Below are 16,309 nucleotides of genomic sequence, written 5' to 3'. Positions count from 1 at the left end.
AGCTGCTGCATTGCCCTTCTTGATCAGTCTTCTATCCAAGATTGCAACTGGTGCATCTTGCAAAATTCCTGCATCTGTAACGACTGGCAAGGGCACTGTGGTGTGAGTTTGTGGTCCCAAATGCTTTTTCAAGCAAGAAACATGGAACACAGGATGCAGTTTAGTGTTTGGTGGAAGTTGCAGCTTATAAGCCAAAACTCCAAGCTTAGAGATGATTTGAAAATGACCGTAGAACCTGAGTTGTAGTTTATGGAAGGAATGTGAAGCCAAGGATTTGAGTTGGTTTGGAATCAACCTCAAATAAACCCAATCACCTACTACAAATTCCCTATCGGTTCTATTAGGGGTGGGTTCGGTTCAAATCGGTTCGGTTTTTTGTCAAAACTGAAACGAAACCGAAATTTCGGTTCAGTTCGGTTCATTTTTTTTCGGTTCGGTTTTTTCGGGTTCGGTTTCGGTTTTTTTTTTCTTTCAAAAAATGAAAAACATTGAAATTTTAAATTTTAACATCTCCAACACAGTCATAACATAAGCATTCTAACTAGAATCAAAGACAATGAAAATAAACATTTAAAGTTGAACTAAAATCATCAATCAAGTCTTCCAAAGTTCAAACTAACAACCCCACAAAACAAAAATCGTACAAATGACTTAGAAAAGTTAAATTGTATGATGTCGTTCAAAGATCAGGGATGTTTGCTTGTAACTACATGTTGACAACTTGATTAGTAAAAGTAATGCGTGGGTGGATTCATTTAGTGTGTGTTGGATTCTTTTCCATCACAAATTACGCAAGTAATCTACCCGAAATAAATGTTTATGGATTATGTTACATGTTATATGAGAGTAGATTTGGAAAATAAAGCTGGGGCAGAAGTAGACAGTGCTATGGAGATGGATGTAGGTACTTCAGGAGGAGGTTTGGTTCCGGAACCTTATATGGGGGACAAATAATAGGTTAGGGTTTAGAGTTTTTATAGGCATTTTTTTAATATTTTGAGCTTAAAGTTTGGCAACACATTGAGTTTATCTCATTTTAACTTACAAATTGGGTTTAGAAAATAATACCCAAAACAAATAATTAAATAAAAAAAATTAATTTAATTAATTCAGTTCAGATTGGTTCGGTTCGGTTTCTAGATCACTAAAACTGAAACCGAACCAAAAGAATTCGGTTCGGTTTGGTTTTTTCGATTTCGGTTCGGTTTTTTTCGGTTTTCAGTTTTTTGAACCCACCCATAAGTTCTATGCTTGGCAGCTTAGACCTTCATCCGACATTGAGCAGCTTCTAGATTAGATTTCAACAAGGATAAAATTCTATTTCTTTCTCTCAGAGCTTGATCCAAAGAGTCCACCTTAGTAGTACCACTCTCATATGTAGTAATGGCAGGTGGGGCTTGACCACATAATATCTCATAAGGGGTCATCTTAGTGGAAGCATGAAAGTTTGTATTGTAGCTATACTCAGCCCAAGGAAGCCACAATGCCCATTTCTTAGGTTGCAAGCTACAAAAACACCTGAGGTAGGTCTCGAGACATCGATTAAGGACTTCAGTTTGGTCATCTGTTTAAGGATGATAGCCTGAACTGAAACATAATGCAGAGCCTTGAAGCTGGAAAAATTCCTTCTAGAATGTGCTCAGGAAAACTGGATCCCTGTCACTCATTATTGACCGTGGCATACCATGCAGTTTAAAGATGCGATCAATGAAGTATTGAACCACAATTGCTGCAGAGTATGGATGTGATAATGCCATGAAATGAGCATATTTCGAAAACCTATCAACAACTACCCAGATTACTGACTTTGCCTTACAAGGAGGCAATCCAACAATAAAGTCCATAGAGATATTTGCCCATGCCTTAGATGGAATTGGTAAGGGTTGTTATAAACCTAGAGGCGACAATGTCTCATATTTGTTCCTTTGGCAAACTTAGCAAGTTGCAACTCTCTCCTTGATATCCTTCTTCATTCCCTCCCAATAAAATGACCTAGTGATCCTTTTATATGTCTTTAAAAACCCGTCATGGCCTACAATTGGGCTTGAGTGATGCTCATTGAAGATTCTTTCCCTCCAAGAGCTAGTGGGACTTAGCACAATTCTGCCTTTATACTTTAAAAAACCATTATCAAACTGAAATTTATAATTTGCAATAGGAATTGCATCCTTGTCCATTGAACAAACCAATTGCCTTTTAGTAATCACCTAAGGATCCACCTTACTATGCTTATGAAGATCATCCATCCATTTAGAGTATGGATATGAAATTGCATTCAATTGAACATCTTCCAACAATTGTAAAGATGAAGAATTAATGTTGAGAGGAGACCTAGATAGAGCATCAGCAGTTTGGTTGTTTTTTCCCTGTTTGAACTAGATTTCATAATCAAATCCCAATAGCTTAGTTACCCACTTCCGCTGAAACGGTGTATGTGCTATTCCTTGAAGGAAGTACTTTAAATAGTGATGGTCTGTTTGTATGATAAAATGATTCCCTACCAAATATGATTGCCATTTGTGAATAACATGGATAATGGCAAGCATTTCTCTGTCATAGGCAGACAATGATTGATTTTTTGGGCACAAAGCCTTGCTAGTAAAAGTAATTGGTCTCCTTTCTTGTTAAAGCACTGCACCAATACCCGTACCAGATGCATCACTTTCAATAATGAAAGGCTTGGTGAAATTTGGTAATGCAAGCACTTGAGGAGTGAGCATGGCTTGTTTCAAAGTGTGAAAGGCATTAGTAGCATCTTGGGTCCAAGAAAAGTTGTCTTTCTTGGTTAATGCAGTCAAAGGCCCAATGATCTTACAAAAATCAGGAATAAGCTTTATGTAGTAAACTGTTAACCCAAGGAACCCTCTCAAAGCTTTAACAGATGTTGGAATAGGCCACTTAGCAATGGCTTCAACCTGATAATCGTTTTAGAGAGAACTCAGTTATACTTTGATAGTTTCGAGAAAGTTTTTCAAGTCAACGAGGACCTGAAGGTTGCAACAGCCGCTCAAGAAGCCATCATAACAGAGCTCGAGGCAATGAAGGCAAGAAAAAGAAAATAGCCAACCTTGATTGTCAGATTGCTAAATTTCAATCCTAAAGGTCTGTCATTGCCTCTGAGCTCGAGAAGGACTTTAAGGCAAACAAACCTCGGCTGGCAGAGTATGCGGCTGGCGTAAAACAGATACAAACCTTGAAGGCTGACAAGAGGACTCGGCATGCCGAGATCACTATGGGCGAAATAAAATGGCTAGAGCTAAAAGCCACACTTAAAGTTTTCCTTCATTCGACCCTATAGATTATATTCCTGGTGCCGACTTGTGGTCCAGTTGACTTAGTATACATATTTTTTGCCGACTTAATGAAATATTTCTTATTCTTGCATCTCCCAAGTAATTGGATAATATTTTTTAAGAACTTCCCATTGATTGGCAACTCATGTATTAAACATGTTTGATCCTTAAGATGGTCATTACCGAGCACTTTATGATCGATAAATGGTCATTCCCAATTCGGCAATCATTTTCCAAATCTGGGATCATTGATCCTTACTGGCAGCACCGTTTGCCAGACTAAATCACATTTGCCTAACATCTTTTGCTTTACGTGTTGACTATAAGCTCGTTCGACAATATTTTTCTGTGCTACTAACATGTTATAGGCATTAAGTCGAGCCTCATTTAACCTTAAATGCCACATACCAGGTATTTCCTTCTCCATTTTTTCTAGAATACCAATCAAAACTTTGTTGCTTGCTTCGGCCTGCCCATTCGCCTATGGACAATAAGGTATGGACTGTTCAAGCTGAATTCTTAAACCTACCATAAAGTATTTAAACCTATCGGCTATGAAAATTGTCCCATTGTCCGTGATGATCGTTTCTGGGATGCTGAATCTTGTTACAATGTGTTCTTCTACGAAATTGTAAACTTCTTTGGACGTTAATTAGTCATATGATTTCGCTTCAACCCATTTGGTGAAGTAATCAGTTGCTACTAGTATCCACGTATGTTTTGTTAATCCAGACGATGGTGTGAGTTTGCAATTTACATTCATGGCCCACCCTCTGAAAGGTCATGGTTTGGTGATTGAGTGAAGCAATTCGGCCAGGACTCTTTGGATAGGTTCATGGATTTGACATTGTAAGCAACTCCGTGCATACTCTATACAATCTACCATCTCTCTCTAAAACTCTGCTTATGCTTCTACATTTCTTTATTAACATGGTATTAGAGCCCACGGTTGCGGGCCCGTGCAAGCCAACAGGCTTGTGTGCAAGCCAATGAGCTTGTCACCACTGGGAAGGAAACAACTAATACCGAGGCCTTTTGTAGTAAAACCTCACACCTGAAGGATTGGGTAGGTGGTAAAAGTTGGGGACAGTATTGGTATTGTTAAAGTGGGGTGGGCCCGGCAATCCAAAAATTCCAACATGGTGAAATGGATACCTTGAGTAGGTTATGTGATGGTGTAAGTATTGTTGATCTTAAGCTAGCATACCATATGCTAATTACCGACAAAGGTGGAAGCCCTAAGTTTTTATTCAGAAGCATTTATCTTGGATGTACTTTAAGAATGATTTCTTCCTTCTTAATTGCTAGGTTGTTGAGCTGGCTTTTACAGTTTGAGTTGGAATTTCTTGTTGCTATAATTAGATTACTTGTGCAATTGGTTGGAAGAATTCAATCGGTCTTTCATGATGTATAAAAATATGTTCTTCATGAACTGCACTAAGTCTAAAGATGTTGATGACAAAGGTATTAGTTTTACTTGTCACTCGTTGAAGATAATGTGCTATGTTCCTTGCAACAATCTCATATTTTGATACTCCAATCATGATATTAAGGGAGACAATCTTCTATCATGGTCATCTGTCAAGAAGTGTCTTGTTCAATTGGTCTTTTCAAATGAGCAATTTGCAGCATCACTGGTTCAAACTCACTGTTCCAACCTCATGCTTAGATCCTCCAATCATGAGTTTGAAGGGGAATGTTAAGTGTATAAGTGAATGGTTGAGATTAGGACATGTGTCACTTAATACTACAATAGTATATTAGATTGTTATACCTGTCAGTATTCCTTTAGTTAGTGTAGTTAAGGATTGTATTGTACTACTGTGAGTATAAAGCTTCACATGAATCATTGTAAACTTGATCATTAAGAAATAGAAAATTCCTATCTCTCTTTCTCTCTCTGTCTTCTTCTACTCTCTCTTTAAAACTCTGCTTCTGCTTCTACATTTCTTCATATTAACAATAATGTCTCTCCACAACAGGAACGGCGTGACTTGGATTCAATTTGTCACCTCTAGTTTTCTGTTCAAAATCTTCTTGATGCTAATCGAAGGTGGGGATGTAGAAAGAAGGAGAGAAGGAATACCTTAGTTGAGAAGGAGTTCCCGATGTGTAGAAGCATATGGTGAGATAGTTTGAGCAGTTGTTTTTGCTTTAGAGTGAAGTTCACGAACCCGACTAAATAATACCAAGGTATTGGACGGGATAAGCAAGCAGGCGTAAGGGGTATAAAAAATGGTGGGGCTGGATTAATAATCCAGTGCTTATTTAGTCCAAAATTCACCAAACACCTGTTTCGTATTATATAGTATTATCCGATGTCTTATACGGTGTGCCAAACGAGGCCTTAGACATCTATGGAAAGCATCCCAGCAACACTTGCAAATAGTTCCTCCTTTGGTTGCTCCCCCTTCCCTTAAATTTAAAGATTTCATTTGTACATTGGCGATATGTAAGCCGAAGTAAGATATCCTATTGCACAATCATCTTGAAGTCAAGAGTAAAGTCGATCAGAGCCCTCAAGCCAAACAATACACACTTGTAACTTTGATGAGAAATGTTAACGAGGCCTTAGACATCTATGGAAAGCATCCCAGCAACACTTGCAAATAGTTCCTCCTTTGGTTGCTCCCCCTTCCCTTAAATTTAAAGATTTCATTTGTACACTGGCGATATGTAAGCCGAAGTAAGATATCCTATAGCACAATCAGCTTGAAGTCAAGAGTAAAGTCAATCAGACCCCTCAAGCCAAACAATAGACACTTGTAACTTTGATGAGAAATGTTAATTCACATTGCAGTTACTAAATGTTTTTAAAGCTGTCTGAAACTCCGAAACTTATCTTCCATAATTTCCTTATATGCATTATAACTACAAGTGTTAGAGATTGCCGCTTTAATTAATTTTAGCTGAACTAAAATCACTGCTTGATTGCTTCAAATGGAGTCGTGGTTGTTCTCAGGTGGGAGGGGAAGAAGATGATGAACTGTTCATTTCCCTTCTTCTAATTTTTGTTTTTTGTTTTCATTTTTTATTTTTTAAGTTTTTAATTATACAAAAATAAAAAGTGTTTTTTTCATTATTTAAATATTTTAATCTACATAACAATATTTAATTAGATCTGTGGGACCAAATATGTGTCATAATATAATTTTTATAAAATTGTAATGAAATGACCATATTGATTTGCGACACTCATTTTTAAAGACTATATTAATTAATTTTCAATTTCAAATATAATTTTGATGAAATTAGTCAATTTCAAAGGATATTTGTGATAAAAACCCTTTCATAAAAGAATCTCCCTTATCATGCCCCACAATTTAGTGCAATCACCAATGGTCGGCTCTATTTCCAAGAAAGAGAATGCTAGCAAAAATAATTGTAGATACAATGGATGTGATAAATTTTTAAATCTAACATGGTTCGCCACTAACATCACATATATAATCTTCAATTTAATTATTTATTATTACGTGTGATATTTTATTACAAAAACCGCAGTGTACATTAGGTGTGAACCTCCCACATTGATCATTTTATAGCCTTTGAGGTTCGGGGGATGAAGAATTTTACATGCTTGAATAATTGGTTTAGACTATTCAAGGGTAGTGTTATTCACTTACTTTTCTTTATCTCTCACACACCTTTGTTATTTTTGTCTAGTTATTTTTGTTTATGTTTGGTTGCAAAAGGTAGAAACTAGTTATTTTTGTTTATGTTTGGTTGCGAAAGGTAGAAACTTTCTCAGCTGAGAAATAGTTATGTTTCTTTTTCTCTAATCTGGATTTTGGTATGAGCTTGGGTTCTTCGAATTCAAGGTTTTTATTGAGGTACTTCCAGTTTTAGCTCAGATCACAGTGATGTGAATCAATTGGGTTCCATTAAAGTTGGAAGGTTTTGTGTAATTTGGGCTAAATTTGGAAGTTTTCAATCTGCATCGCACTTGCATCATGTGCTACTGATCTGTGAAAAAATAGCAAAATATTTGTTTATGTTTTGGGTGATCTTTTAGGGATTTCATTTCATGAAGCTTTTGGGTTTTATGGGTGATCCGTGGTGTGTTTTGCATGTTTCTGGTGGCTCTAATGGTGAATTCCATATATTTTGTGGTAAATTTGTTTACTTCAAAGACTTTAACTTTATGTGTTGTGCAGGAAAGTTCCCATTATAGACGGTTGCGATCCGACCGGTCACATCATATCCACAACCATTGGAGGCAAAAATGAAGAACCGAAAAATAACCAAAACCCAACAAAAAAAAACCAAACCGAAAAAAAATGGACTGAACCGAATCGAAATTTCAATTCAATTTCGGTTTTGACAAAAAACTGAACCGATTTAAACCCAACCCAGCCCTACCTCGATATGCGTTTTCATACCTAAAAGTTATCCTAAAAGAGAGTCTCTTGTGAATTTATTTCATATTGTTTATATGTTAGATTGCGTATTTGCAATATCAATTATAGATCACTTTAGAATATCCACCACCCAAATCAAATCACTTAAACAAATCGAGAAACAATAGTACTATTTAATAATAAAATGACATATTGATTGTAAAGTATTAGAACATACTAAAAAATAGGGAACAAACATATAATGAGTGTTCATCCAAATATTTAACAAGTCTCTTACATTTTATTAACAAAAATAAAATGCAAAAAGAAAGTTATTGATTTTCTATCTAAGTGAAAGTCGCGACCTAGGTGCATCTAGACGGGTTTAAGCAGGTTAGGCCGACCCTTAAGAAGGTTTAGGCGGGCTAGGTCGACACTATGCGGGTCTAGACGCACTTTCTTAATTTTCAAACGCATAAGGACTAATAGGGGCAGTGGTTAGCCGATTAGCACCTAAGCGGTGGTCAGCCACCTAGCGCCTAGGCAACGTTGGAGATTTTTAGATCAATGCAAAATTTACTTGAATTCTCTAAAAATCAATGAAAAATCTATCAAAATTCATAAATTTATAAATATATTTAAATTCTTTAAAATCCCAATTAAATACGGTCATCGAAGTCTATATAGTACTTGTGCATTTAGCCACCTATATAAATTCGAATAACAGTATCAAGAGGTTGACTTCAACGTACTGGGGTTTGCTGAAGAATTACCTGGAATCCTGTTTCTGTTTGGACTTTCAAATAGTTGAGTTCAAAGTCTTCCACTATTGGAACACGGATTCTCTCTCTTAGCCCAATATACATTCCATTCATTTTCTACCGTATACCTCTCAATTTGGTTTTTATCACCCGTGCGCCGGCCGGTGTTCGAAGCCACTTGTCACAAGCATGATCTAAAATATCCATAATATCCCGATATTTCTATCGAAATTTTCGTATTTTTGGACTATCGATATTTCCGATATCATCGATATTTTATACTTTGGTCACAAGACATCTTAATTTGGACGAAGTAGCAGCCATCACTTGCATTAGGTGCCTCGTTTTAAATTTCTTTTAGACTAAGGGTCAATTTGGAATTGTTGTGTTTAAAAAAAAATTGTTTTTTGCTGTACTTTAAGAATAATTAACTTTAAAGTAAAGTAAATGAGCATTTGGTTAATTGTATTTTAAAAGAGTGTTTCTGACTTTCACAATATTAAAGATTCGGCATGTTCCTTTAATTATATAAGGATTGTTGCTACTCTCACAATTCATCCCTAATTCCAATGCTAAACCATATTAACTAGTAAGAGCATTTAATTGTAGAGAGTAGAGGACAATCCTGAGATCAATCTCAACAATGTCTTCGAATTCAAGAGGTAAGTTAACTTTTTTTTTTTTTTTTTTAAATTTATATTCTTAGTTTATTCATTTGTGATCCTAATGTATTGTTAATATGTCTTACAGGTACATCTGATTTGTCTTAGCCTTTATTTCCAACAAAACAATGCTAGCTTAATAAAAACGTATACTCGTAGTTTACAACGGATATGAGTATAGATGGTTGCATATTTTGCCACAGTAAACCATGATGTCCTGGTCTTCCCTCCCCTGTTGCTCAGAAAATTCGATACGAGTTACGTACGTGTGTGAAAATTGCACAGATTAATTTACTATATACTGAAAATATTCTTGAACACAGTTACTTTTGAGTAGTTAGTAGCTTGAAGAAAGAACTCAAAGCCAAATGGACCTGCAAATGCAGAAACAAGCTAGTTGAAACATGTACTATAACTTCCCTAGAAGTCATCAACATCCATGGACTATATATAAATCAACATAGGTACAGCCATCCATCGTCATATAATTGGTAGTGGAGGTGCATAATCACCTTTTGATTTTGGTAAACTATATAAAAGCAAACAATAACTAAACTTCTACGCGTATCTGAATTTCTCATCAATATCTTATATAACTTTCTCATTTGATTGAGATATGGTCCATGTAACATTACTCATAATCTGGAGAATTAGGATCATCATATGGAAGTTCAATGACGCAATAAAAAACCAAGGATGGGCAACGAAATTACTCACGTCCCTATTCGTGAATTTGCTTAACACGATTAAGCCTAGCACTTGACTTAAGGAGGAGAAAACTCACTCTCTTTTTGGCATTTGGAGCCCTTTAAATAGGGACATAAGCTATATATAGAGGCGGCGCTGATGGGGAGCGAAAGGTGCAATCGCACAGGGCCCCCAATTCGAAGGGCCTCCAAAAATTTTTGGTATCTTATATTTATATGTAATAATGTTATATATTAAAAAAAATGCTTTTATTAGCACTTTAAAATCTTATAGTGCACTTTTATAAGTGTAAATTCTTTTTCTTTCTAACTATAAAAATTTGAAATGCACAATGAGATATTAGGAGTGTTAATAACAACACCTTAAAAAATGATTTTCTTTTCAATTTTATTAATTATATAATAATGCTATATATTCAAGTGAACTCACTGATTGTAAGTTTACAAGTGTCATTCAATAAGTAAAAAGAGTTATAAACATAATCTTCACTAAATAATAAAAAAACAGTTCAATCTTAAGCAACCAAATAAAAAGGTCGTACCCAGTGCACAAGGCTCCCGCTTTAGGCAGGGTCTGGGACATTCACCTCTCCCAGACCTTGCGTAAAGCGGGAGCCTTGTGCACTGGGTACGACCTTTTTATTTGGTTGCTTAAGATTGAACTGTTTTTTATTATTTAGTGAAGATTATGTTTATAACTCTTTTTACTTATTGAATGACACTTGTAAACTTACAATCAGTGAGTTCTAAAGGTTGTTTTGATTTAAGTTATTATTTTCTAGTACCAATATATTGTCATACTTAAAAAAATATATATCTTAAAAAGGGACCCTTTTATAAATTTCGCACAGGGCCTCCGAAATCTCAGAGACGGCCCTGGCTATATAGATTGAATATATCTAATTATAAAGAGAAGAAATATTATAGTTACTAGGCAACCCCATTAATAAGAGAAGATGCCAAAAGTTTTAAGAGATGAGAAGTCACGAAAGCTTCAAATATATATTTATTCCCAATTCATTGCATCATTCTCCTCTTCTTAAAAAAAAAATAAAAAAAAAATAAATAAATCCTCATTGTGAGGTTTTTTTTTTCTTTTTCTTTTTTTCTTTCCATTTTTCACAATCTTTTGAATGACCTTTCAAATTTCTCCACAACAGCCAAAATAGCAAAAGGAAATTCAGAGTTGTCAAGTTGTTCCATCCCATAAAATATTCATTTGAACTCCATTTACACGTTATTAACAACTCACAACTATTCAAAGGTTGATTTCAACCTTAAGTAAGTTGAAATTAATCCACGGATTTTCTATGTTTCTACTTCTACCCCCTCAATTAAGTTAAGTGCTTTTTAGAAAGGTTGAAATTGTTCAAAAAGTGAAGATTAGTAGGGAAATTTACAGCAAATGACTTGGAACTTTTATGGGATTTTTTATTCTTACTTCCAATAAAATGTGCTTTAAAGCCCGCTACAAATTGTTTGAAACTGAAGATTGACCAAATCATTGCAATGTCATTTTAAAACTACTATCAAATCGTTGCAATGTCATTTTAAAACTACTACATCGCAGTTGCAATGTCAGCTCTCTGAAAAATTTCACGACCGTACGTAATTCATCTTCTCCACTCTATTGGGCCCAAATTAATGTGCACCTAAGTCCAACAAAAAAATTGTTTACTGAAAATGACTAAAATGAAATAAAATTTGTAAGTTAAGCCCAGCCTAGTGTGCACGATTTTAAATTTATAAATTGCGGTTAGCATTCGCGTTTGTAAGTCGCGCGTGATTAAAAAAAGCCTTTAACACGCGTGACGAAAAACTAATTAATTAATTAAAGCTAAGAGTTCACCATTTATATATTCTTATAATACAAAGTTGACGTAACAAAGGGGTATGAACTATCAACTATGAAGCTGTCCACTACCACATCTTTTAGAATCCTAAACTAGATAGGAGACTGAACAACTTTTAAACTAATTAGGATGGTATTTTGATTAGTTTGAAAATAACCTAGATCCCCTCTTATCTGGAGTTATTTCCTAAAACAAGTAGGATTACAATTGAATTCTTCCGTCCCCGATATATATTTGTTAGCCCATCCACACAACTATAAGACCCTAGTTTACACTTCTTCTGAATAGAGATACAATTGCTCATTTAACAGCTGCTTGTCGAGTACAGCCATGGCAGTCAAAGGGATTGAAGTCCATCACGAAAAGTATCGCTTGGACTTTTACATTACACCGCTTGACTACAACAACGTAGGTGGCTACGAGCCTTCCTCACCGTCGGTTCAGTATGTAGTGAAGTTTGACTACCATGTCAACCACGCATACTTCGACGTTCATTCCTCGGCCGATATTGGAACCCGTCGTCGAACCCTAATCGACCAGTATCATGAACAAGAGGAGAAACCAGTCAAATTTGACCAAACGGAATTAAAGAGCTCTGACGAGGAGCTTCTTTCGGATGCGGTTTCGTCATTTGGAATCGAAAGATCAGGTGAGCATGGTGAGTTGCACAATGATATAATGGATATGATTATGAAGCGGGGTTGCGAAACTGAGCAACATAAGATTTGGATCAAGGATGTAGAGGTATCGGGGTTATACGTTTATGTAGGAAAATCCCATGACATGTATCGGTGTGGGGAGTGTACGCTGAAGAAGCGTTTGGAGGAAGCAATAGAGGTGGTTAAAGAGAGAATAAGAAAGAGAGATGTAATTAGGGCGTGTGATGATGTGAAGGAGGAGGAGGGTATCAATCCGACGAACAAAGAAAAAGATGGAGGAGATCCGACCAAAAAAGAAAAGGAAGGTAGAGCGAGAAAAAGAAGAAGAAGAAATAAATACTACAAACCTGCTCGCAAGAGAAATATTAGGGTAAAGTGATGATGTGAAGGAGAGCTTGCGCACATGTGTTTCAATGTCAATTGTTTAGTGTGCCTATCGATTGAAATCTCTGCTTAATACAATTTTTTTTTTCTTTTTTGTCATAAACTACAAGAAGAAGTGTGTCTACGACATATCTAAACAACAGAGAAAGTAAGAGACTGATAAACATGCCGATTGAGTCTTGTATTTTCATGCCCTTTTGCTTTTCAATTATATATATTGGTCATCTTGCTTGAATATTATGGCTTAATTTTGTGTTCTTAATTTCTTGGTTGGTTGGTTGGTTTGTTCCATTAATTCTGATAATATACAGTTTTTCTTTTAGCTCTTCGTTTAACTTGATATTATTTATTCAAAACGTTCAAAAACTGTGAAGTACATAATATGAAAACACTCGATATGGATATCCAATTTTGCAGGTTTGAATAATTGAGAGATAACATGAAAACATTGAATAAGGATATTCAATTTTGTTTAACATAAGAAACCCAATTTTTTTCAGCTCCCGTGGGAAAACGAAAAAACTGACTAAATTAACAAATAAAACCCAGCTCTAAGTAGCTTGTACAAAGACTCCCAAGTCCAATATAATGTAAAACTAGGCCAATAACTTACAACACAACACTAAATTCTAACGGCCCATTCCTGGTCTTGGATTTCTATCAGGTGAAGATGGCTTCGACCCAGTCACTGGCCTAAGGCTGCGGCGAACGGGTATTACTTGTTGATCAATATCACTGTGACATTCAAAGCAACCGTCGTCAACCATATGAGCAAATCACAAGCAAGAAATTAATTACCAAATAAAATCAAGGCATTAATTTGGTGAAGGATATTTAAATTTAATTTAACTAAAGTCAATTAAAGTTTCCAATACTTAGAGATCTCAAAAACAAGGAAGATAATTATTAATTACCGTGAGGAAGAAGTCCACAAGTTGCTAGGCGATCCCCCATAAGAAGCAACACTAATGTTGCAATGACCACCAGGTTTGCTGAAGAACCATTCATCATTGGAAGCAGAAACAATAACTTCGAAAATCCTGTCACTGCAACGTTAATAACGATGATATTTATAGACTTTAACTTGCAGGGGTTCGGAAGAGAATTACATGCTGTTAACTTTCAAAAGGTTGACCTCTAAGTCTTCCATTCTTTTCGTCCCATATTTAGCTTTCATTTATTCTAATACCATATTCTTTCATACGTTCATTGAAGGTAGTGTACATTTTAATTCTTTAAAAATTTAATGTCACTCAGACTAAAGCTTAATTACATAAAAGAATCTCACTTATCATGCTCCTCAATTTAGTGCAATCACCAATATGTGTTGTGACAACTAACTTGTCACAGACTCACAAGTCCCCTAAGAGCCGTTTGGTAGGATGGCTGGCAAGGACAGGTTGTAAACATTTAAAATGGGTTCTTACCACACCTCTTAACTTTTGGTCACTAGACTAAATAAATCAAATAAAGATAACAGACATAACTAAATAAGTGTGTGAAAGGCTATAAAAGGAGTGTGTGTTTATTATTTTTCTTAATTACCATGAGGAAGTAATATACATGTTGTTCAAAAATCTTGCACAAGAAGTAATAGTACTAGTGCTACAATTACCACCGCCAACTTAGCCGGAAAACCACTCACTTCCGGTAGCTAGCAGAAAAAATAACTTTGAATATCCTATCACCAGTGCACCGGTGTGAGAAGTCACTTGTCACAAGTCTACTAAAATATGAGAGACATCTCTGGACGAATAAATCATCACTTGCATTAGGTGCCTCATTGTATTTTATTTTATTTTCCTCCACTAAAATTTTCACGTCTTACGTACCAGCTTATATAAAATAAAAATAAAAACCATTTTGGAAATGAATCAGATTGTTTTGCCATATTTCAATTTAATTAATGTATTCCGAATGTTAAAAAATGAGAGAAAAATTTGAGATTAATCCACAATCAAGAATCTGAAAAAATGATAATCCCTATAAAGGCCGTATATGTAATTCTATTTATCAAGGCAGTTGGCAGAAGGTTCCTGTGCTCGGCCAAGCTTTGCAGCTGAAAGGTGCCTTCCAACAATGCAAATGGTCTTGGATTTCTAGATCTGCTAATTTGTGGCTGACAGACTTGCATCTGTAAAGATTTTAGAGATGAGCAACTATACTTAGATCGACAAACTCCCATCTTCGATTGTTCATATTCTGAATAAGCATGATCTACCTTGCCCACATTAAGTCAAGTCTAGATAAAGAGAGTTAAGGGGACATAACGTTGTTGCTTGTGTCGTTCCCTGGCCTTGTTTCTCTTTTCTTTTTTGGTTAGTTTTTTTTGTTAGTCCTTGATGTGGACTTTCCTTTTTACCAAAAATAAATAAATAAATAAAGGTCGTATACCATAGTTGACCAGCCAACAAAAGTTGAAGTAAAGTGATTGATTAGTTTATTCTTTGTCGATACCATATTTTCAAAAGAAAATTAATGAAAAATGTTTGAAAACTTTGAATTTTAACGATAAGAACAAAATAAAGGGTAAAGTGAATAGTACTAAGATTGACTTTTAGTGTAAAAATATGATTTGTCGTTAAAATGAATAGTACCAGAAATTTTTCGTTAAAACCCTATTTTCAATGGAAATTAAGTATTCTCACAACTGGTAGCCGTGGTAGCACTATTTCCAAGAAAGAGAATGCTAGCAAAAATACTCGTAGATACAATGTATACCAAGTTAAATTAAATATGGTAAATACCAAAAATATATATGACAATATTTGGTAATGTTTTGTATATCATTAATCTTTAAAGTGGAATATATAGGAGTTACAATTGATATTACATATACACTTTGTCAATGTGAGACAACAAACTACTATTTACATTTTAACTAATATATAACTCGCAACATGTATGTGATAAATTTTTAAGTTTGGCACTGATATTGTTTTCAATTTAATTATCTATTGTACGTGTGAGATTTTATCACAAATGATCTCAGTGTACATTAGGTGTGACCTCTCACGTTGATCATTTTATAGACTCTGCATGGTTCAGGAATGAAGAAGAATTTTACATGACTGAATAATTAATTTAGATTTTTCAAGATTAGTGGCTGGTTTGGTATTGTTGTGCTTTGATAAAAAAACTGCTTCTGCTATGCTGTGAGAATAAGCTCATTTTTGCTGCTTCACGTTTCAACTTTTTTCACCCAAAACTGTGAAAATAAGCTATTTTAAAGTGTTTACCAAATACATTTTTGAGCTCTTCTTTTTTTGATACCCACTTTTTATAAAAGCACCTCAGTACTAAACATGTACTTAGTCACACACTCTTTTTTACCTCTCACACACCGTCGTTAATTTTGTCTATTGATCTTCTTCATATCATTGGATCCAACAACCAAAACTTGAGAGGGTATGTAAGAGGCTCTTGTTCAAAAAGTTGACGGTTTTTTATGCGGGGCTAAAAAGGTTAACGAATTGCCGCTTAATACAACGATCTAGTAGTATTCCTCTTCACTTGTAAATGAGCGGTCTTATGTTTGATTCTCGCCAAGGCGAATTTGAACTACATTATTTCTAGTCCATTATGAGTCTAAACTCATCTTCCTCCCCCTTAGCGTAAATAAGATCGTTTGTTTAAAAATAAAAATAAAA

General features: G+C 35.2%; 1 protein-coding gene across 2 annotated transcripts in view; it reads right to left on the bottom strand.

The window, feature by feature from the left end:
* The window catches only part of LOC126598574 (class V chitinase CHIT5a-like), a 73,676-nt gene that overhangs the window by 8,278 nt on the left and 49,089 nt on the right, over positions 1–16,309 (bottom strand). The gene's annotated exons all lie outside the window — the stretch shown is intronic.

This window comes from Malus sylvestris, chromosome 14 (assembly GCF_916048215.2).
Source record: "Malus sylvestris chromosome 14, drMalSylv7.2, whole genome shotgun sequence".
NCBI lineage: Eukaryota > Viridiplantae > Streptophyta > Magnoliopsida > Rosales > Rosaceae > Malus > Malus sylvestris.
Note: the sequence above shows the minus strand (reverse complement) of the source record. Positions and strands in the feature narration are given on the sequence as shown.